The sequence below is a fragment of the Python bivittatus genome, unplaced genomic scaffold (assembly GCF_059951505.1).
Source record: "Python bivittatus isolate LINGU-HERP-01145 unplaced genomic scaffold, Pbiv_v1 ctg000060_np1212, whole genome shotgun sequence".
In the NCBI taxonomy this organism is placed as follows: domain Eukaryota; kingdom Metazoa; phylum Chordata; class Lepidosauria; order Squamata; family Pythonidae; genus Python; species Python bivittatus.
This window is the reverse complement of record NW_028277044.1, coordinates 14,325,255-14,349,567: the sequence shown is the minus strand read 5'-3', so window position 1 is coordinate 14,349,567 and position 24,313 is coordinate 14,325,255. Positions and strand designations below refer to the sequence as shown.

The 24,313-nt window shown below is 39.8% G+C and overlaps 2 long non-coding RNA genes across 3 annotated transcripts in view; one reads left to right on the top strand and one right to left on the bottom strand.

Moving 5' to 3' along the window:
• Positions 1-22,337, top strand: part of LOC148216439 (uncharacterized) — a 27,263-nt gene extending 4,926 nt beyond the window's left edge. Inside the window, exons 2-3 of one of the 2 annotated variants that reach the window (XR_015795399.1) lie at positions 1,828-1,996; positions 20,872-22,337. This is a non-coding gene — a long non-coding RNA (uncharacterized LOC148216439). Of the gene's footprint in view, positions 1-1,827; positions 1,997-3,382; positions 3,660-20,871 lie in introns of those variants that run through there. The other variant, XR_015795398.1, reaches the window with a different exon arrangement.
• LOC148216438 (uncharacterized) overlaps positions 1-24,313 on the bottom strand; it is a 25,546-nt gene extending 1,233 nt beyond the window's left edge. Inside the window, exon 1 of the long non-coding RNA XR_015795397.1 lies at positions 24,055-24,313. This is a non-coding gene — a long non-coding RNA (uncharacterized LOC148216438). The remainder of the gene's footprint in view (positions 1-24,054) is intronic.

The following is a 24,313-nucleotide window of genomic DNA, read 5'->3' as shown; positions in this document are numbered from 1 at the left end:
AAATGGAAAGAGGGCCATGTCACAAAGGGAGAGTTTGTGCAGGGAGCCAGGATCTGCCTGTCAGGAAAGCCGAAGCTCAGGATGAGCTGAGGTTAGTGAGGAGAAGTAAGAATAACAAAAGGCTTCTACAGATATGTTCAGAATAAAAGGAAAAGAAAAACACAAACCCACTGCTTGTTGAAGACCACAAAATGCTGACAAGTAACAAAAAGCAGAGCCATTCAACAACTATTGTGATTCAGTCTTCTCCGACTAAAAATATATGTTCCACCAGGTAGCTAGTTATGTTTATATTTCATTGAGTTTATTATAGCTGCTCACTCCAACAGACTTTGGGTGGCTTCCAAAATCCAATACAAGATAAAAGAATTGAAAACAAACAAAACAAGACAGCCTGGACTAAAAACAGCCATTAAAACATAATGCAACAGCAGCCCCTGCAACATATCCACCCCAGGCTTAGGACCAAAGCCAGATTTTAAGGGCTTTTTGGAACACCAGGAGAGTGGGTGCCATCCATATCTCTGTGGGATGCTGTTCCAGAGGGGGCCACAACAGAGAAGGCATACTTCCTAGGTCCCACAAGATGCAACATTAAATAGAAGGGACCTGGTGCCCACCCACTCTGCCTGAATGTACTAGGCAAGCAGATACAATGGGAGAAAGGTAGATAACCAGGCCATGAAGGGCTTTAAAGGTAACAACCAGCACCTTGAATTGCACCTGGAAGCCAACTGGTAGCCAGTGCAGCCCACAAAGCAGTGGTGACACATGGGCACATCAAGAAATGCCCATTACTGCTTGTGCCTCTACATTTGAACCAGCTGTTGCTTCCAGATGGTCTTCAAAGGCAGCCCCATTGCAGAAATCCATTCATGAGGTATTGAGGGTGTGAATGACTGTCTGCAAGGCCTCCCAGTCAAGGAAAGGGTACAACTGACACATAAGATGTACCTGGACAGAATTGAAGCTTGAAATGATAGAAATTTATGCCTGCAGAAATCTCTTTTATCTATTCATGATTGGACCAAAGTTGCATTTGATCACGCTCAAATAATGATTTTTGAGAATTGATGAGCAGCTGATTGGACAAGAGTATAATGATTTATCTGATGTTTTTGGCTGGAGGGATTGGTTAATTTGCCAGCCTAAAGCTTAGATTTTGGAGATACGTTGGGTATAAACAATATTCTTGTTCTAAATATGCTAAGAGCCAAATTATATCTCAGGTTTTAATATAGTTCCAAAATTGTTCTGCCAGATAAGAAGCCTACAGTATACATTTGTGTAAAACTGTTTTGGGAATTCCTAAATGCACCCTTGTGATTCTGATAATTATTAGTACAGGTAGTCCTCGTTTAGCAACTGCATTGTTTAGCGACTGTTTGCAGTTATGACAGTGATGAAAAAGTAACTTTGCGATCAATTCTTGCATTTATGATCTTCCCAGGTCTGTAAAGCAAGGGAAAGCTGAAGTGAGGTCATAAGCATAGTTGTGGTTCCACTTAGTGACTGCTTCACTTAACATCCAAATTGCTGGTCCCAATTGTGGTTGCTAAGTGAGGATTACCTGTACTGGAATTCTGTCTACAGTGAGACTCTGCATATATTTCACTGCTCCATAACAGTCATACAATCCTTAATATATGTTTGAGCTCACAATAAATATGACATCTTACAAATTTTCATATTAATATCTTTGTTTTGACATCAAACAAAATTTAGCTATATATTGCCTTTTAGATAAGAGGCAATATGCCTCTTAGTACCAATTTCTAGGCACCATGGAGGGTACTAGCTCGCTCATATTCTGCTTTTGGGTCTCAGAGTCAACTAGACAGTCTCTGCAGGAATAGAACATCAGACCAACGGGTCATTCCAGAGGCAATAAATTCACCTGTTTTCTTCTGCCACCATTCTGGAGATTTTCTGTCTTAAAGAACATGAGCTGACTGAATTCCAGGATGCCCAAATCCTTTTGATATAAGCCTACAAGGTAAGCCTTTACCACTTCTTTTTTCCTGAGATAATGAGGAAGCCTGTGAAAACTACATTCGTTTTAAGAATAAAAAATAGCTCAAAGCAAAGCATTGCTGTCTCTGCATACTGAGCTTTCCAAAAATTAAACCATCCATTCCAAAGTTAACCAGGAAAACTCTTCTTCTCAGTGAGATTCTAAGGAAACAAGTCACAGGAGCTTGAAGAAAGAGCCTGTGCGGACTGAGAGGAAAGAGGAAGATGATCCCTATTTTTCAAGATTTTTTACATAAACACCCCACCTTTCGCCTAGAAGCTCACAGGGTACACAGCTATATGAACTAAGCTGGGCTTTGAGATCGTGATTGGCCCAAAGTCAAAAAGTGAAGTTTATTATCAGGCTGATGCTTGAAATCTCTAAGTCTCTCTTCAGTTTCAGTTTAATGCTTTAACCAGCAGGCACCAGCTTTCTGAGGGTGAACAGTATCAGGTCTTGTCTAATGCTAGATGCAAACAGCAGTGTCAATCAGGAAACCAGATCAAAGACAGAATGATATATAAGCATTTACACTATCACTGGAAAGTATTTTATTATTAACATTTTATTAAAGTATTTTATTAGTGGGTGAACTTTGGAAAGCCAGAATATTTGGAACTCTCCCTTTTCCATGGCTAAATATAATAGACATTATTCAACTTTTAAGCATTGGTTTCAGGAAAAGAATTAGGACCCAAGGTACACTTGAGACCTGCCAAAGGCAGACATTGAAGACAAGAACACTGAAGACAACAACATTTAAAAACCAAGTTCAGATGGCTAAACAGGGTGAGATCTATAGCCTGAGCCTTGAATGCCCTGACTTTGCACAGATGAAACAATGTGAAGATATATAACAGTCCCCCAAACCCCAGATTGACATCATATCAGTAACTTCAGCTTCCTAGTGTAGACTCTCAAAAGCATTTGTTCTCTATTCAATAATTTACTACATTTCAGGACAGCTAGACATTCTGAACCCTTGTTAAAATTAAAACCAGATGAGCTCATTTGGTAAATGTTTGTTTGTTTGTTTATACAATTGTTATGGCTGCCTATCTCATTCTCACAACTCTGGGCAACTAACAATACATTAAAAATCAAAATAAAGTTAATTCTTTGCAGATGTAGGTAGATTACTAGAGAGATCAGCTCTGGAAAACAACAATGACAAAGTGCAACATTTATGGATCTTATGGGGAAACAGCTGTGTATTTCTGAAAGATCTATTAAAGTTAACAGTTCCTTTGCTTGGGATCCTTCAGTACTGACTTAATTTCATTAATTAATTAAGTACATTAATTTAAAGTTAGGAAGTGTGTGTGTGCTCCCATTAGAGAATTCAAAACTAATTTGCTTTAAACCCAGAATCACAGAGAAATACAGATGCTACACAATAATGGAATTTAGACAACTGTCTGAAGAAGCAACTTCAAGAAGGTGAAAATTTTGTATTTTGATGAATATTGGCAGGTTATTATAATTATTTAGCTAAAACTACAACACAAGAGACTATAAAGAATTAACAGAGAATCTGATGTCTTTAGGGATGATATTTCTGCTCAGTTGTTTTTATTCATTCATTCGTTCAAAACATTTGTATAGCAGCCCACCTTAAACCAAACTCTGGGTGGTTTACAGTCATTCTCAGGACTACTAGCTAAATAAATGCTTTGACTTACATGATGTGTTCTTTATACTTTGTACATGTAATTTGTTCAAGAAGTTGCTAATGTGCAGATAGAAGGAAAAAAATAGAACTATTAGCAACAGATAAAGCCTTAGGGCAAGAGGTCTCAAACACCTGGAGGGAGTTGTGAGTAACTTAGAAAAGAGTTGCATTTTCTTGAAACCTAATGCTTGCCCAGGCAAAATGGGAATAAGCATCCTAGGATTTGCACTGGGATTTGCACAAATGGGAGCAGATTTTGACAGTGTTCTCACTAGGCCAGCACAAGCATGCACAGGCAAGGCAGAAACACGGTTAATTCTCCATTCTGGCTTTGCTCCCTGCTTTGGGCAAATTTGCAGCAGCCATTGTGATAACTCAAAATTGGAGGAACCCTGTGATACCTAGATTAACATTCCATTATTACAGACAACATGTTATTCCTACTCAGTCCTTACCCCAGTGAAATCATCAGTTTCATTCACAGGGGAGATCATTCACGTTTGGGGAGGGGCTGCAGTACTGCAGTGTCTTAAGGCCCTGTCTTAAGTAATTGGCAGAACACTTTTAAAAAACAAAATTTCACTGAGAACGGTGCATATTCTAGGAGTTCCTTATTCGAAAGATTTCAAAGGCATAAGAGTAATAGGAGATCGATGATAAATTAATAATCTAAAATTTCATGAGATCTCAGCTGATTTTTGTTGTCCCCCCCCCCCCCCCGGATTTGAAGCCAGGCTAGCAAGAAAAACCTTTGAACTCCTAATAGACTGATGAGCAACTCATTTATTTTTAAACTGACACCATCTAGAAGAGGCATCAGGGTTTTTGCTGTCGCCCTGGGAAACGCCTTGTTGGCCTTGGCTTAGAAAGGGGAATTGGCCTCCCTGAATAGAAACCGAGGGCTTTTCTTGCTCAAGTGACTTCAGAGAAAAGAGATGGGAAAGCGTCTGCTATAGAATGCAGACTTTTTGCTCTACCCGGGGTCAGAAGGAGAAACTAAGGAAAGACGTATTTGTACTCTCAACAGATGAACATTTGGGAACTCGCACTTCCTTTGCCACCCAGCCCAGCATTTTGTTTGCTTTGTTTTTGAAGTGTGTGTGTGTGTGTGTGTGTATTTCTGTCTTCCATAGAAGAAAACCCTGCAGTTCTCTGAGTCTCTTACCTACAGCTCACTGTCCCTTTTATTGGTAAAACAGAAAAGGTCTGGAGCTTTTGAGTTCCTTACCAGTGAACTGTCCATCCCCTTTTCTGCTCTAAAGCAGAAAAGAGGATCGACACTCAGTGTGTTATCTCAGGTTGGGTAACACAAGATATCTTGGCTAGTTTACAAGTTTGAGGATGTTGGGATAAGCTTAATTTTTTGTGTGTGTGGAGGGGGGAGAGAGAAATAAAAGAAAATGGACTAAAAATAATAGGCACGTTTTAAGTTATCTTTGGCTTCTATGCATCACACACATACGTATGCTAAAAACATAATTTCATCCACTGGAATGGACCTGCTAACCTTATTAATTCCCCCATTTCCTAATAATAGTAAGTAAAAGTAATTTGTTTAGTGTGCATGCTTAAGCACAGCACAGGTAAATAAAAAAATATATACTATAAAACAACTGCAAGAAAACTGTATTAATTAATATCAAGGCATTTCCTAATACAACAGATAAAACATTTCTTAATACTAGCACAACCATAATATGCATTTGTAGTGAATAATGAGAAAGAAGGTTCTTCTACCTTCATAAAGATCCTGCAAAAAGAAGCATTTTAAGGGCCTCTTCAAAATTCAAGAGATCTGGCTCCAGACATAATTCAAGGGGAAGTTGATTCCAGAAAGTAGGAGCTAAGTGGGGGGGAAAACCCCTAAAATGTAAGATGGTGATTTTAACACATTGAAAAACCAACTGATCTTGATTGGATGATCAAGCCAAGTGCAAAGGAACATGAACTATAATCAAGGTGTTCAGATAACTGGAAGAATGAGATCTGGATGGGATGAAAAAATTGCAGGCATCACAATGTTAAGATGTGCGTACTTCTTTAGCACTTTTTTTTTTAGTCTGGTCCATAAAGTCCCCATAGCAACTAGCTCTAGTATTGAAGATCATAGATACTGGGACAAGCTTCTCTGTCTCAATCTTCCAATGGTCTGCCAGCATGGTTCTGGCTCTGGCAAACTTCGTTTTTTAAGTTTTATGGCTAGGACGTAAACAAAATATTGCATCTCAAATGCTGCAAAAAAGTGCTTTGACCCTGACCCCATTAACCATATCAGTATTGATGGCAAAAAAGCTGGTTATCCTGATCGTGATCTGAGTATCAAGCCAACCATATACCTTTTGATTAGATTGTGCTGACACCCGAACAAACACTACTACTGTAGTGGGAAAAACAAAAAAGTCCTCAGCTGCTTGTCATGCTGCTTGCCAACAAATCCTTAGGTCAGCCTGTAACACACCATTGATTCTTGAAATAAACTCAAAAACACATAGTGGTAATTTCCTAATCTGGCCACACCAGCAAAATGTTGGAAGATCTGAAATGGAGCATATGAAAATATGCACAGGCATAGCCCTACTCATATAAACATTGCCCTTACTGAATTACTGAATTTTCTTTAGGGGCATCCCCATATAGAGTCTATTGTAGTAATCCCATCAGGAAGTAACTGGATCGATAGTGATCACAAAGTGAGACTGCTGCAAGAAGGTAGCTCTTATGCCACTAGAAATATAGGTACTCCTTGTCACTGTGCTGACCTGCACACCGAGGGACAGTATATGTTTAGGGAGCACCCCCCTGCATTGTACTTGTTCCTTCCAGGAGACTATAACACTATATATTGCAGATAAGGTCTCATTCACACGGAGAAAAATTTGCCCAACTCCCATCCCCTCTGCCTTCTCTGGATTCAGTGAATCTGTTGTGCCTCATCTAGTCCGCAAGCCAGTTCAAGCAGGAGCCTGTCAAGGACCCAACACACTAGAGAAAGGTGAAAAGGAGTAGACCTGAATATTTTCTGCATGTAAAATGTGCTCCGGTGCAGTTTACTCACAGTCGTTTTCATGATTGGTCTCAGACTGCTGTTAACCATAACATTTTCAAAGGATTAAATGAGCTGCACTTGTCAAATACTGCAATAATGTCAGTAGGGGTACAGATCCCGTACTCTGTTCATCTTTATCCTGGCCTCAGGTTTGCTTTGGTGGGGCATATAGCAAGAAGTGCTGGCGTTGCTGAATAAACTTTCCACTTCTATTTCAGCATTTTCAAAGTCATAACATAAATGAGATTGCTATTACCAGCAGGTGGTGTGTTGAGATTTCCAATGTATATCTTGGCCTTTCTGAGCAAAAAGGAGGACGGGGGTATCGTCCTTTTGTACCCTTGCAAAGTACCCATGTTTAGAAGAGATGGGTTGTTATTCTCTGATTCCTTATCATTCCTCAGTGTACAATCTAATTTTTTTAAAAATCGAGTTAAGTTGCTATTCATTGAAGAAAAATAAAGAATCCTAAGAAATCAAGACAGACTAAAAAATAAGCAAGAATAAATATTGTAGAGGGCAATGAAAAAAATAATTTTATTGTAAACCACCCAGAGTCACTTCCTCGTGAGATGGGCAGTGTCTAAATTCGAAATATAAATAAATATAAATAAATAATAGCTCTTAAAAATAGACATCAATATCTTTGTGACCAGTAGATGCTGAAAGAAGCTAGAAAGAAAAATGTGAAGTCTCAATTTCTTGGGTGTTCTTCCCACACTGTCTTATGATGAATAACTCTACTCTTGTGTTTTCTATATTTATTGATTTTATTTGTCAAATTTATATAGCCACCTATCTCACAAAACAAGTGACACTGGGTGGTGTACAACAAATTATTATAAAACATTAAAAACTATAAAAAAAAACTATTTACCTACAGATATGTTGGTAGCAATGGAATCAGATGCATAATGCGGATACTTTTTGACTCCAAAGAAATGGGAATTCTAAAAATGTATAGTGACCACTCACTCTGGCATACATAGTCTATCTGAACATTATTACTTTGCTAAACAGCACTGATCATATCCACATAATGATTCTGTAAATTGACTGGGAAATATACACACCTATTATGAAGTTTCTCAGAGTATAATGCTCTCTTTATGCAGGCATCCTCCACAAATCCATGTGAATGGGAATCCTTCATTTATCTTATATGGACTATTATAAGTATAGTCAACCAAGTGCTTGAGTGATCCACTAAACCAAGTTTCTGCTTCACATATGTCTTTATAAATGCAAACATAAGAACATAAATATTACATGCTGTAACCCATAAACCCCTACATTCAGAATAAATTAATAAATAAGCACAAGTTTGTATCATCCAGAGCCTCATTAATATTGCCTCCAAATTGCTAAAAAAAATGAAATTACTAAAAAGAACTATACCCAGAAAAAAATGGATTGGAATCTTAATAATATTTGGGGATATAGATGTCTGGTAACAATAACAGACTTTGCAACAGACCTAAAGTTTTCCTGGGAAGATTGTGGGGAAACCAAGGTACTCCTGAAGTTTGGGGAAAAAAAGAAAAAAATTCTCAGCAAATATTAACTAAAAATAAGGGCATTTCCTGTAACACATACTGTATTATTTATTGATGCTTGCAGCTTGCCTAAGATATATTCAGCAGAACGGAAGTCAGTCTGGTTTCCCTTCCAGAAGCAACTTGTCATACTCCTAAAATTAAATACAGATGTACATGTTAATAACATTAGACGCCTATGTGGAAAGGAATAGGAGGGTTGACAGCAAGAGTGCTTTAGCACTTCTTGGTCTTTGTGAATGATCAGTAGTTGCTTTGTGTGCAATAGGTAGCATCGTTAATTTATTTGAAGGCACTCTCCCATCAAATTCTCTTCTGCAGTCTTTCAGTAGTGTATCTAAATACTAAAATGGCAAGAAGGAACTGGGTTATTCAAAAAGATCAAGGAAAAGCTGGAATGGAAGTGAGATCTCAGCTAGCTATTGAGTTTTTAAATTATCTTTTATAGGCAAATATATAATGGGCAAGTTATTTTTATTTGTGAATAAGTGTTTATCCCAAAAGGCGACTCTTTTTTTACTGATTTGGGGTTCTATTAGAAATAACTGAAACTATGTAGCTAGTTTCATTATTCTTGATTAGGGCTTTGCAAAGACGTAATATTAGCTGCTTTGCAATATGCAGGAGCATGAACAAAGACCTTATCTTTGAGTTGTTAAAACAACCACATCTTTTGCAAGCAGAGAAAGCCAGGAACTATAATGGCATGTGGGAATGACCTTGGGAGATGGGGGAAGAGCCACAACTAGGGCAATGGTTGGATAAGCGGCAGCTTAGCCCACAGAAGGAAAATGAGTGTGGCAAATGTCTCAAAAGGGACTCTCCCTAGTTTTGGGGGCTGTAAAAGTGAGGGGGGAGAAATCTACTTTCAGACTTGCAAGATTCTAATAATGTAACCTTACAGTAAAGTAGAACTAGTTCATCTGGGTGTGCTTCTTGTCTGGACTACCTCACAAGGCTGATGTCAATCTTGCAAGTCTTCTCCTATTCAAAGATAGAGAACCTTTATAACAGGACCAGGGTCACATTTAACCATTTTTGTAATATAAAACACTTCCTACACTGAATCCTCTCTGTACCTGTTGGCCTTCCAGGGCAGACCAGACAGGAAACGCAACCAGATGAGCTAATTCTACTTTATTGTAAAGCTACATTAACAGAAACTTGCATGTCTGAAAGTACATCTCTCCCCCTGTCTTCTTTACAGACCAAGAATCTAGGGAGGGTCTCTTCTGAGCCTCTTGCCCTGTCCACATTCCTGCTAGGGACTCAGTTGCCTTTTATCTGACTGTTCCTTTGGTTGCATCTCTTTGCCCTGTCTCTCAAGGCCATTCTCGTATACCATTACAGATGACCTATTTGAAAGCTACTGGAAACTACTTAGAGATACAAGTACTGCACAGTTTTAGTCTTCCTTCTCCTCCTCCTTCTACTTAGGAATTGTTCTACAATATTCATGTGTATCCCTTCTCAGAATGACAGGAAAATATGCTGCCAATTTTTATTTTTTTTTTGTAACCATGAAATTCAGTTGTTTAAAAAAGGGGTGTAGGGCAGTAGTCCTTAAACTGGGGGTAATTGTTCCCAAGGAGATAATTTGGGCATATCCTGGGGGTAATGGAGCAATTTATAATTGCTTGTGAGTCAAGGATCCAGTTTGGAACTGCCGCTGACAAGATGCTTGTGTAAAACAACAGAGTCTGTATTTTTTGGTGGGAGGTAATGACATTATTCGAGACCAGGAAAAGGGGAAATTGTGTCAAACAGTTTAAGAACCACTGGCTTAGGGGTTATATAGTGGTCTGGGGCTACAAGTTGCCTATCCCAGCTTTAGAGGATGAGCAAATATAGCAAGGTTTCAGATCTATATATGTTGGAGTTCCAAGAGTGGCCACCAAGCAAAGAGAGTTGAATGATAGTATACTTATGTCCAAAGTAGTACAGTATACTTTATGTCCAAAGTCAAATTTGACATCTATTAAGTCCTCCTACTTCATATTGACATCTGGAAGACAGAGAGGAAAGCAGATTAAGCAGCTGACTGAAGTAAGGAAATAACTTTATTGTAGTGTTACTGAGGAATGTTTAGAATGGAAAAGCCAAAAAAAAAAAGCAAGGTTCAATTTTATGAATACCATGTTCCAGTTTAGTACTCAACTAGCTGTGATAGAGTGTAATAGTACAATTAGACTTGCAAAATCGGTCAATTCCACCGGATAGACCAGACCAAGAATCAGCTTTCCAAGAAGGGCTAAGACTGTTTTTATTGAGAGTGGCTATAATAACAATCTTGCAAGTCTGATTGTGCTGTGCCTCTTCCCCTTGTTATACCCATATGAATTAGGGAGGTGTCTGTCTGAATCACTTATGCATACTTTCTGGTTTTCTTGGACTGAACCCTTGTCACTTTGGTAACAGGCCTGGCCTTTCTCTTTCAAAGTCATCTTCCTTACTCTCTACAAGACCTGAGGATCCTGTCCACCTCCTCAGAAGTTACCAGCTCAGACTTGTCCCAGATAATCATAAAAGACCTTGCTTCTATCACTTAATTAGGACTTGCTCAATCAGATTCCAACTCTGAGTGAATCCAAGTGACATAGCCTTGTTCCCATTTTCAAATTGCTTCATATGTTAATAAGTTTTAGGAAGAAATATTATAGTTAAGGATCTCAGAATGATGTTGAACTAGATTCCTAGAACATGGAATTTGTCATCTCATGAAGAGCTTTGGCTCTATTGAGCCTGAGGTACAGCAAGGAAGATAATTCCACATAATTGGAAAGAAATTTATTCTCCTGATTTTAAAGAATGGATCCAGGATATGAGTTTGTAATGTAGTTTTGAGAAGTCTCTATGTTTTAAAAATGAGAAGATGACACAATATGTTGTTATATGATTTAGATTTAATGATAAACTTAACAACTGAATTAATTTTATGCAGTTATTTATAGTAAGCATATGGATGTTTTTGTTATTTTTTGTCACATTTAGATTATTGTAATTGCTATAATAAATGCAGATTTTTTTACTGTATAATCTTTTTCTTTGGTGACATAGACTTTTTTTGTAAGTCATAAATTAAAAAAATAAAAAAGAGGAAAAACATGAGTTACAAAGGATTGACTACTTGAGTAACAAGACAACAACTATATAGTTAAACAAGATACTTGCTCATATTAGATAAGAAACGAATTAACAGAATCACAGCTTGGGCAATGTGCTGACTCTGGCTGGGCTGGAATTGGAGGGCTCATCGTTCTGGGGGATTTCAAGCTGCCTTTGCTGGGCCATGAGTCAGCGGTAGCTCAGGAGTTCATGGCCACCATGGACTTGATGCAGGTTATTGACAGTCTGACTCACAGTGGGGATCACACACTAGATCTAGTTTTTGTCCTGGGGCAGTGACAGTGTGATCTGGAATTGAGGGGTATTGTCTTCAGCCCCTTGGCATGGATGGATCACTCCCTGCTAGCCCTGGAGCTGTTCCCTGCTGTAAGGGGAAAAAACTATTCAATTGATGTCCCTAGACACATGGTGGACCCAGTGGGGTTCCAGAGGGAATTTGGGGTAGTTCCTGAAGCTCTGGTGCATGCTTCAGTTGAAAGCTTAGTCGCTGTTTAGAATGAGCAAGTGATAGTAGCCTTGGATTAGATCATACTACGCAGACTCTCTATGCAGGCAGATCCAGGAGGGCCCCTAGTTCTCAGAAGAACTCCAGAAGGTGAAGTTACATAAGAAATACCTAGAGTGTTGCTGGAGTAAGATGAGTGAGTCTGACTGAGCACAAGTAAGAGCCTTTTGGCAATAAGACTGGGTCTGATGGAGCACAGGTAACAGCATTTTGGCCCTTGTTGTACTCACAGACACCCTGTTTCAGGTGACTCAGTTCCTTCTAGATAAGGAGGGGTTGGGGGAATGCTTGCAGGGCCTCTGTGAAGATTATGCCAAGTATCTATCAGATGAAGTTTCTTAGATTCACTTAGACCTAACCTCTGGCTGTCCTGATCCTATGGATATGACTGGGGCACAGTCTTGTCCAGTTATATGAGCTGAGTTCAATCTGTGACCCCAAGCTCTGCTACTGGGTATTAGACTTATATCCTTCCTGGCTGGTCATGGCCTCCAGAGACATGACATGCAGTTGGGTCCAAGTGGTGGAGGGAGCAGTTCTACCTGCAGTTTAAAGGAAGCAGTGATCCACCCTCTCTTTAAGAGGCCATCTCTGGACCTAGCAGTACTAGGAGACTTTCATCCAGTCTCCAACCTTCCCTTTTGGGAAAAATTGTTGAGAAAGTGGTAAACCTGCAACTTCAAAGGATTCTGAAGTAGATTATCTGGACCTGTTGCAGTTGGGGTTCAAACCAGAATGTAGTACCAAGATGGCATTGATAGTACTTGTGGATGATTTTTGGCAGGCCCAGGATGGGGGTAGTGCATCCATATTAGCCCTCCTTGATCTCTCAGAGGCTTTTGACACAATGATCATGGTATCCTTCTCAACTGGCTGAAGGGATTAGGAGTGGGAGGCACAGCTCTTCAATGACTCTCTTCCTTCCTCTTATGTTGGTTTCAGTGAGTGTTGGCGGGGGGGGGGGGGGGGAGAGAAGAAAATCCAGTCCTAGGCCTCAACTGTTTCCCTGCTTCTATTTATATGAAACTGTTGGGTGAGGTCATCTGTTGGCATGGGGTTAAGTGTCATCAGAATGCTGATAAAATTCAGTTATACATTTCTGCCCAAATCACCCAAGTGATGCTGTTGAGGTGTTTTCTCAGTGCCTGGAGTCTGTGCATATCTGGATGGGAAAGAAAAGGTTCTAATCAACTCAGACAAAACTAAGTTGTTGTGGGTTTTATGGTTCTATATCTAATGATTTTCCATCATTAATTTTGGATGAGGTAACACTCTCCCAGGCAGAGTTGGTGTGCAATCTGGGGGTTCTCCTGGACTCATGGCTCTTTCCCAAGGAGCAGTTGGCAGTTGTGGCCAGGAGGGTCTATCCATGATTGCATCTTATGCATCAGTTGTGCCCACTCCTAGATTGAGAGGCACCACTCATGGTCACTCATGCCTTAGTCACTTCCCAGTTGGACTATAACAATGTACTCTACATGGGGCTGCCCTTGAAGAACATTCGGAAACTTCAGCTGGTCCAAAATGCAGTGGCACATGCAGTATTAGTCATACCACAGTACACTCATGTAACATTGGTGCTACATGAGCTACACTGCCTCCAGTGGTTTGTAGATGCAATTCAAGGTGCTAGTTGTCATCTCTGAAGTCCTACATGTCATGGGGAAGTTACTTGCAGGACCACCAAATCCCATTAGTTTTGGTTCATCCCACTAGATCTGGCAGAGTGAGCATGCTTTGAGTCCCATTAGTGAAGTAGTGTCACCTGGTTGGCCCTATGAGGTGTGTCTTCTTCGTCATGGTATCTGTCTTGTGGAACAGCCTCCCTTCTGAAGACCTGGCTCTTCTCCTAGGCAGTGGGACCAGGATGTTGATGGAACTCTGGAGTGGATGTAGTTTGTTTTATGAGCTGATAATGTGATTTTTAGGGGCTGCGACCAAGTTTCTGTTTAATGGATCTGTCTAGTTGGTTTATATTTATTTCTGCTTGCTGCCCAGAGTTCCTTGGGTAGATGGATGGCTATATGTGATTGATTGATTGATAGATAATCAGATAGAGAGATAGAGAGATAACTGATAAATAGATAGATATATTCAATACACCCAAAACAGGGAAGTGGGAAACAAGTTAGAATTTCCCAGATGCTCAAGGAATTTTGTGATTATGGAAGAAAAATAAACCCTGATTACTCAGAAGACCTGGGTGAGAACACCCTGATGACCCAGAAATAATCCAAGACTGAATAGGCTTAGTAGCCCCAGAATGTTGTCAGTAATAGGAGGAATGGAGAGAGATGGAATAGGATATGATGGAGGAGAATCGACTATTGGCTAGCTGGCATTCCTGTTAAAAGAAAAGAATACATCATCACAATATCATATTTTTCTAGATGTGACAAGAATTGTCATTTAAAGCATCTCTGATTTCATGGAACATAAGAAATGTGTTTTATTACTACATAATTTCTATATGAATCACTGTCATGTACTTTCCAATATATACAGAACATTACAACACCCTGAATCAGAAACAACAAAGAAGAAACAGTTGTGCCTCAGTGTTGTAAACATTTATTTTTTATCTGAAATGCGATATTTTATGAATAGGGGAGCATCAAACCTCCATAGCGGATTATACATAACAAATGTTTTAAGCATATTATATTCATAATCAGCATGCTTAGCTGAAACATACTCATATAACTAATTAGGACGAGCTAGTTCAGATCTTATAAATAAATAAATATGCTCCAAAGCAATTCTCCTCAGAACTAAGGCACTAGAAGTTAGTCATCTGGATATGGTTAGACAGGAATGTCTAACAAGCAAAGATGACACCTACCTATGCAGCTCAGAGGAATCACCTATGCTGGAGACTAATTGAGAAATGAAGGGTCCTTCGGGTCTACAGAAACTAAAAAATCACAATTTTCTACACTGAACAAAAAGGATACTGGAATGGGCAACAATTTGAGTTTCACATTAGAAACAGGCCCCCAAAGCCTCTGTCTTCCTTTAACCTGTACCAAGAATAGAAAAATGTGATTGGTGATTACAGGCTCTATGGCTCCTTTCTGCAATAAATTCCTTACCTCATCCAGCAAGGATAACCACACTGAGAATAATAACATCCTATAAATGGAAAACTACAGCAAGCCTGAAATGAATGATAGTAAGTACTCACAAGTCTGTTAACATTGCCTCCCAAGCTGAAACCTAAACTACAAGATGCACACAAAACAAGGAAACTGGCAGACACTCCAAAGTGAAAGGCAACATCTGTTCTTGTCACTTGACCTTTTTCAAGAAGTGGAACGGAATTTGGAAGTATTAAAGGGATGTTATGCTGAATTTGGAGCCAACTGCTTGCTGAACTGGCTGGAATACCACTGGATATTTCTGGAAAATGACAAATCTTGGAACCATAGCCCAAGAACAGAACTGAGACATGCCTGATTCATACTCATACAACAGGCAGTGTTTTACTAACCAGCTTTCACCATCAGCTGGAGATCTTCATACAAATGCAAGCATTCTGGGCAAGAACAAAAGTATATAACTGAACATGTTGAAGAGCACCTCTGATATAATAATGGAGATGTTTATCTGTAAGGAGATAAATCAGAATGCCTCAGTAACAAACAAACCCAGAAACCCAACCAATTCTTGATTTTTGGCAGAAGTGGTAAAACAGTATTTTCTTCTTGTCCTCTGGGAGAGGAGAATGATAGTTCTTCCACGGAAAAAGCTGGTACAGTTTCAAAAAAACAGGTTAACTCTAGACTACTGTGGATTGTGCATTTCAAAGGTTGTGGACCACACAGGGTAATTTTTCAGCATGTGACCTAACATGGATAATAGAGCTATATCCCACCTATCAGGATGGGCAAGGACCACAATTGTATCTCTCGGTGTCTTGCCCCATCAGGCCAGAGTCAGTTAACTAGCAGCTTAAGGGTCATAAATCCAGCTTGCAAAGGCACAGTTGCAAATACCATCCAAATTCAAAGGGGATGAAGTTCCTATTGGTTGTCAAAGTTCATATGACAAGGTAGTGTTTGTCATCAGAGTCAAGGATGGGTTAAAGTTTCTAAGAAAGCATCAGAACAAAAAGAGCTAGCTGTATCATGGTTTAAAGTAAAATACAAGGTATACAAGGTTGCGGTGTTATGGAGAGTTGTTCCAGTGCCAGCCTATACTCAAATGAGGCCTAAAATACAGAATGTTATCCCCTCTGTACGAGCACAGCTTGTATTTATCAGTCCTGTCCCAAGCAGATCTCCCTGTACCAGATGCTTCTTGGTGCAGTCAAGCATTCCTCCATTTCCCTGCTGATTCAGCATGGCGATGGAAGTATTCCCATGTGCTGTATGGATAAGACTTGGGTTTGAAGTCTGAATCATAAGATCAGTGTCAAAAGTGGTAGATCTTGATGCCATCTCACCATTGTTGCTACGACTGGGATCCATCGGGTCCAACTCCCTGATTGCCTTGTTTTGGTCCTCTTTGCTTGAGGATATCACTTAACCAAGGGTATGACATGAAGACACAAATCAGCTTCCTATTCTTCAGCATTTGTAGAAGACAGAAATGGATCCAAAGTTGCTTGTTGATACCAGTGGCAGTTCCAGAAATCCAAAAAGCCGACCAACTCTTGATTTTTGGAAGAAGTAGTAAAACACTAACCCTTGGTAGGGTCTGCTTAGTGTTCGGGGTCTTGGAAGCCTATACTGGCAAGGTCATAGATGTTAAAGTTGAAGAGTATATCTAAAACTGTGACAGCAGACCAGGGACTGAGGCAGAATGCCTGTTCTGGAACTGTAACAGTCAATGGAGCTTTCCACCTACAGAGTCCACATCGGCAACTGGAATTCATGGAAGCAATTAGAAAGGAATGAGACTTTCAGGTAACCATGGATATTATACTGTGATGAATAAGGATTCAGGCTGTGTGAAGCCTTGAATGAATGCTTCATTTCAATCAAAATCACAAGCTAAATACTCTTTTGAAATTGCTCCACGAAGCAGAACAGTACTGCTTTACACAGGCCTATGAAAGATAGGAATGATAAGCCACAAAATCAGAGAGTTGAATATTCTCAGTGTGGAAATTATTATAACAGCTAGTGACACAGTATTGTGTTCATCTGATAGTAACCTGTGCCAAATAGAAAAGCAGAAGATGGTAGCATGAAGCACTGATCCTGTGTGTACCTTGAGAAGTGGGTTTAGGGCTCATCATAGTCTCCTCAGAGAAGACCGCTGTAATAGAGTGATGCCTGCTCTTCAGACTTTTGGGGAACAATTAACCTCTACGTTAAACGTCTGGGGACAATAAATCTGTACAACCCTCAGAATGGTGGAACCATCTTCACATGCTTTGTGCCTCCAAAGATGTGGGTTGTGTGTCACTCAGTCTCAATATCAGAAAATTGAATAGAAATCAATGAAGCTACAAAAAGTCTTTGTGTTGTCTTTTCTTCTTTTGGGCAGTGGGCTCCAAGGCAGAGTGTTTAGTGGATTATTTTTATCTTAATCCTTAGATCTCCAGGAAGATAATTGTACATGCTGACTGGAAGTAACCAAAAAAGGGTCCTTGGAAGAAACCAGCATATTTTGTTGATTATTGAATTTTACAATTACAGGTATCACTTCAGTGGGAATTATTTTTTTCTCCAATCAGTTTTTCACTGCATTGAGCATCTCTAAAATGCTGCTCACATTTGTTCTTTTATAAAACTGATACATTGAAACTGGTATTCAGTTCCATTGATATGGTTTTGCCATTCACTTCTGATATGGGCCATATTGCTGGTCTCATTTCACGTTTTATGCTATAGATTCCCATGTTAGCTATCCCTGTTTCAATTCATTATGATTCTTCATCTGTAACAAGCACTACTGGCTTCCTTCTGACATAATGGCTTGATTCACACATCAGGCTATACTGTACTATACTTTGTTTGACTTTGGCTTAATGTTTGTGTGAATTTAACCAACTGAGGCTTATTCAGTAACCATGGCTAAAATAAACCATAGTTTAGCACATGTGAATTTACCCAGTTATAGTTTATGCAGTAAGCCTCAATTAAACCACAGATTAGTACAATGTGAGAAACTGACAATTAAGTTTGGATATTCAGGCAGCCAGGCTACATTTTATCTCATGCCTGATATAAAGCTGTAATTGGAAAGAGAAGTGAGACTCACTGAGAAGATGAGTCTTGGATTATTTTATTTATTTATTTATTTATTTATTAAATTTTTCAACCACCCATCTCCCCCCAATGGAGGAACTCTGGGCGATTCACAATAAACATTAGAACATAAAATATATAAACACATAAAACCATAAATTAAAACATAACTAAAAAGAAGGAGAGACCAAGGGGATGAAAACCTGAGGCTGAAGGCTGAGGCCTCTGTGGGGCTAGCCATCCCCATGCTTGAGGTATTCTCACCCCAGGTGGCAAAACCAGGTCTTCAAAACCTTACGGAAGGCCAGGAGTGTGGCTAATCACATCTTCGGGGGCAGGATGTTCCAAAGAGCAGGGGCTACTGCAGAGAAGGCCCGCCTTCTGGACCCCGCCAGTCGAAGTACTTTCACTGAGGGGGTCTGAAGCATGCCCTCTCTGTGTGATCGGGTGGGACGGGTTGAAGTCATAGGGGAGAGGCGGTCCCTTAGATAACCTGGTCCCATGCCATGTAGGGCTTTAAAGGTGATAACCAACACCTTGAATTGGACCTGGAAGCAAACTGGCACCCAATGCAGCTCGCGGAGCAGAGGCGTTATATGGGCCCTCCTTGGGGCACCAACAATAGTCTGCGCGGCTGCATTCAGGACCAGCTGTAGCTTCCGGATACTCTTCAAGGGTAGCCCCATGTAGAGCGCATTGCAGTAGTCTATCTGGGAGATAACAAGGGCATGAGTGACTGTTCGAAGGGCATCCCGATCCAGGAAAGGGCGTAACTGATGCACAACCCGAAGTTGTGCAAAGGCCCTCCTTGCTACCTGCTCTTCAAGCAGGAGCCATGAGTCTAGGAGGACCCCCAGATTACGCACTGGGTCTGTTTGGGGCAGTGCCACCCCATCCAGCACCAAAGATGACAAAATCCCGGATACAGAGGAGCCATTAACCCACAGCCACTCTGTCTTACCAGGGTTCAGCCAAAGCCTGTTGTTCCCCATCCAGACCCTTACAGCCTCCAGGAACCATGAAAGGGTGGCCACGGCATCACTTACTTCACCAGGGATGGAGATGTATAGCTGTGTATCATCAGCATACTGATGATACCTCACCCCATTATATTAGATGTACAGTGCATTTGGAAAGTATTCAGACCCCCTTCACTTTTTTCAATTTTGTTATGTTGCAGCCTGATACTACAATCATTCAAATTCATTTTTTTCTCATTAATTAACACTCAGTACCCCATAATGACAAAGTGAAAATAGAATTTTAGAAATGTCTGTAAATTTATTAAAAAGGAAAAACTGAAATATCACACTGGCATAAGTATTCAGACCCTTTACTCAGTACTTTGGCAGCAATTACAGCCTTGAGTCTTTTTCGGCATGACACATGATTGGGGAATTTTCTGCCATTCTTCTTTGCAAATCCTCTCAAGCTCAATCAAGTTGGATGGGGACCATCGGTGGACAGCCATTGTCAGGTCTCTCCAGAGAGGTTCAATAGGGTTCAAGTCAGGGCTCTGGCTGGGCCACTCTAGGACATTCAGAGTTGTCCCTAAGCCATTCTTGTGTTGTCTTGGCTGTGTGCTTAGGATCGTTGTCATGTTGGAAGGTGAACCTTCGGCCCAGTCTGAGGTCCTGAGCACTGTGGAACAGGTTTTCATTGAGGATATCTCTGCACTTTGCTCCATTCAGCTTTCCCTCAACCCTGACCAGTCTCCCAGTCCCTGCTGCTGAAAAACACCCCACAGCATGATGCTGCCACCACCATGCTTCACTGTTGGGATGGTATTGGGCAGGTGATGAGCAGTGCCTGGTTTCCTCCAGACATAACATTTATAATTGAGGCCAAACAGTTCAATCTTGGCTTCATCAGACGAGAGAATCTTGTTCCTCACAGTCTGAGAGTCCTTCAGGTGCTTTTTTTCAAACTCCAAGTGGGCTTTCATGTTTTTGCACTGAGGAGAGGCTTCCGTGTAGCCACTCTGCCATAAAGCCCAGATCGGTGGAGGGCTGCAGTGATGGTTGTCCTTCTCGAACTTTGTCCCATCTCCATACAGGATCTGTGGAGCTCAGTCAGAGTGACTATCAGGTTCTTGGTCACCTCTCTTACTATGGCTCTTCTCCCCCAATTGCTCAGTTTGGCTGGGCAACCAGCTGTTGGAAGAGTCCTGGTTGTGCCAAACTTCTTCTGTTTGAGAATTATGGAGGCCACTGTGCTCTTGGGAACCTTCAGTGCAGCAGAAATTTTTTTGTAGCCTTGCCCAGATCTGTGCCTTGCAATAATCCTGTCTCTGAGCTCTGCAGGCAGTTCCTTTGACCTCATGGCTTTTGCTCTGATACCATATGCATTGTCAGCTGTGAGGCCTTCTATAGAGAGGTGTGTGCCTTTCCAAATCATGTCCAATCAATTTAATTTACCACAGGTGGACTCCAATCAAGGTGTAGAAACAGCTCAGCAATGATCAAGAGGCACCTGAGCTAAATTTCAAGTGTTGTTGCAAAGGGTCAGTTTTTCCTTTTTAATAAATTTACAGACATTTCTAAAATTCTGTTTTCACTTTGTCATTATGGGATACACTGTGTTAGTATAGGAACTTGTTGTGGTTACTTCATGGCAAAGCCATTCACATGGACAGTTGTCTTTTCATATATTCCAAAAATGTACATTGTAAAATCAGGACCTAGAAATCAGTGCAGGATTCCCTGATGCTGTATAAATAACTTTTTCTTTTCTTTTCTCTTTATTTTCTTTTCAGAACAAATGTTTTATGATAAAGAAGGCTAATAGATTTAACCTCAGGTACTTTCTGCAAATTCCAGTGGAAAATTACAGGCCTGTCTGCCTTAGTATAATCTCAGCACTAGGACTATCAGACACTTGAAACTTTTCCATTATACAGGAACAGCGACTTCTCCAGTTCTATTTGGAGTGCCTTGATGGAAAGACCCAGCTGGTGAAACCCTGAGAACGTTGGCTTTTGCCCAAGCAAAGGCAGACTTAAAGACTTTCAAGAATATGAACAAGCCACATTCAAAATCTCAGAATGAGCTGCAAGTGTTCAACTTTTCAGTACATCAATTTCATCATTTTTTGAAGGGTTTGTTAGCAGCCACCCAGATTATCACAAATATTGTAAATAGAGACTGCCTGCTTAAGCCTAAAAATATTGACTCACATCAGCTAAACTCACATCTAAGCAGAGATTGGTATTGTTTCTCAAACAGGAACCTATAAAGTTGCATAGCGAACTGTATTTAAAAGTGAGAGAACTTTCAAAAGCAGTTTATGATCAAGCAACTAGCCTCTGCTGTTCAGTGAAGGGGGAAACTCTTACTTTGGGGTGTACTTAAACTAGCTGTTTTAATTCTGGCTACTGTGTGATCATTAAAGGCTCTCATCCTGTGGGCTCATAAAGTTTACAGGAATGAGGCAAATCAATGAACCTACAAGCAGCCTTCTCTGTGAACGTGTGTTCCACTCTTACTCCACCTATTCTACAAATATTTGGAGGAAGTCAAAGAAATGGTGGTAATTACTAATAGGAAGACATAATTATTCCCATATGTATGTATTTGTGCAGCAAGAAAAATAATGATTCCAATATGTTCTACCAGCATGATGAATCACTTCTACAAAAAGGTTATGCAGTTTGAAAAAACTCTTCCAAATCTTCCAATATGAGATTTGGCAACTTATCCCTGAAAAGGTATTTTTAATCATTTCCATTGTAGTTTAAAACATTCTCAGCATGAACATGAAACTAGAAAGCAGCAGCTCACAAATCCAGATTTTAAAAAAAGTAGCCCCAAAGATAGAATAAGCATCCACCATGTTATCTGCAAATTAATTATTTTGTGAGTGCTACTAAATGAGTTTTTTTTCACATGGAACCTTTTTGCTTATTCACAAAATGTCCTGGGGATGGCGTGAGCCAGTATTGATGCCTACCATCTGAAATCCTTTCATTTCTACCTATTTTTCTGTTTTCTTTCCACAGAAATATGTTAAGGAGATGGAAGTGCCAAATATTAATTATGTTACTATTCTTCCTAATAGATTCATCTTCATCTGAACAAATGTCATTTTAGATAGTAATACTGGATACAGATGCTTAAAGAGTTTGTTCTCAAAAATATATAAATTTATATTAAATTCAACATTTTGAATTATATTCATTATATTTATATTAAATGTAAATGTAAATGTGTATAAATTATTTTTTAAAACTCTTCAAATGTGATTTTGGGGTTCATTTTTTCTCTTTTAATTCTGCATTGATACTTGTTTGTGCTGGCTTTTTGTTCTTTATTTCTTCATAGTCTTGCAAAATAATAATAAAACAATTAAAAGGGAGAAAAGTGAACTAGCACACCATATTTGCCCCTCAGCAAACCTTATCAACTATCTGCACTTTTACAAAGGAATACTTCCCACTGAACTCAAGAGAACTGAGTGCTAAGTAAATATAATTAAAATTGCACTATTCATCAAAGAATCAATCATCTTTATTTGGTCAATGACCAGCACTATTCATCAACTAATCAGAAGTTGGGATGATTAATGTCTATTGTACTAGGAAAAAATCCCTAAAAGGAGTTCATTTAAACCAGAGACCAAGTCACATTATATTGAGGCACAAATTGTTTTATTCTTTACACTATCCTAGATGAAAATGGCATATCCAATGCTTTTCAGCAAACATGTTAGACCTTGATATTTGTGAAGGCCTTACCACTCTATGAATCATGTTAGAAGTACTTCATGTTCATTAGGTCCATAATTCTTTCAACAGCCATTAGTGTTGTCCATTGCAGGAGCAATGTCAAGAAAATAAGAATATGCCTATGTTGCATTGTCTGCCTTCTATACCATGGGTAGTTAACTTTACTGACATCAAAGGTCCTACTTCAACTTTGAGTGACTTGCAGGGCCATATTAGCCAAAATTAGGAAGTGAAGCCAATAAATCATTTTTATTTCACTGCATTTTCAGTTCATCAAAATATAACATAGTTCACATGACTACAATTACTAGTTTTATATTTGATCATTTAATAATCTACAACTACAACTTGATACCTTTTGAGGACTCTGGGAATCTCATGTGACCTTAGGTCTCACCTCTGTCATATGAATGTTAAAATGTTATACTCATGGGTGTATGTAGGTGGGGCAACAATATCATCATGGCTTGTATTAACCTATTCGTATTTCAAACGTCTGCTACATTGGGAGAAAACAGAGAAACTTGGCATTTAGGTCCAATCTTCTCTATGTTGACTCAGAAATAAACCCAAGTGTTTTAAGCAAGTGTACTCTGAAGAAAGCATCCATACATTTTCAATCCTACTCAAGCATCTGATAACAGACTGTAGTCTTTGAAACCATTTTGATTCTCACAGAAAGGGCTACAATGCACTCATTCTAAATACAATTAATAACCCATATTGGACACAGTACCTAGATTTACACAACATATGTTATGAACTATGATTTGCAAACCACAATGGCTGTATTCATGAAAGCTAAGCCAAGCTACAAGATGTCCATGGCTAACCCAAAACAGAAGAAGTTGCATTATGTCCTGGGATGCATAAATCTAGCCATGCAAATTACTTCTAAGGAACACTTTCCACAGGAAGGACCCTATTAGACTTTTCCAGCAAAAGCAACCGTCTTGCACCCATTTAGGCTAATCTGTTTATTACAGTAAATCACCTCTCATGGACTGTGATAATACCAGTTAAGGCAACTCTGATTTCATTAGCCTTTCAGAATGCATAAGATTGCATTCATAATCTTTCTTGGCCCCACTATTAAGGCGATATATCTACTGTATTATGTCAACCATCGATTTTTACTAAAGTAGGGCGACCAGATCTGAGGTGCAACAATTTGCAAGACCACCAAACAGCAGCCAAGGGATTCAGAAAGCTAACCTCTGCCGGTCCACTGGATTTTACAGCCCAGACCGGGGAGCCCTCCCTAAAAAGAGGGCAGGCGCTCGAATTTCCGGTAACTTTTCATTAGCCAGGGTGCAGTCCCGGTTTCGAAGCGGATTGTGATTCATCCTTGCTCTCTGAGAGAGCGCGGTTGCTTTGAGGCCGGAACTCAGGGCACAAGAGCGAGGCATTCGGACGCAGCTGTTCCTCGCGCCTCAACACCGCCCCCGCTTCCTTCCACAGAGGCTCCGGCCGA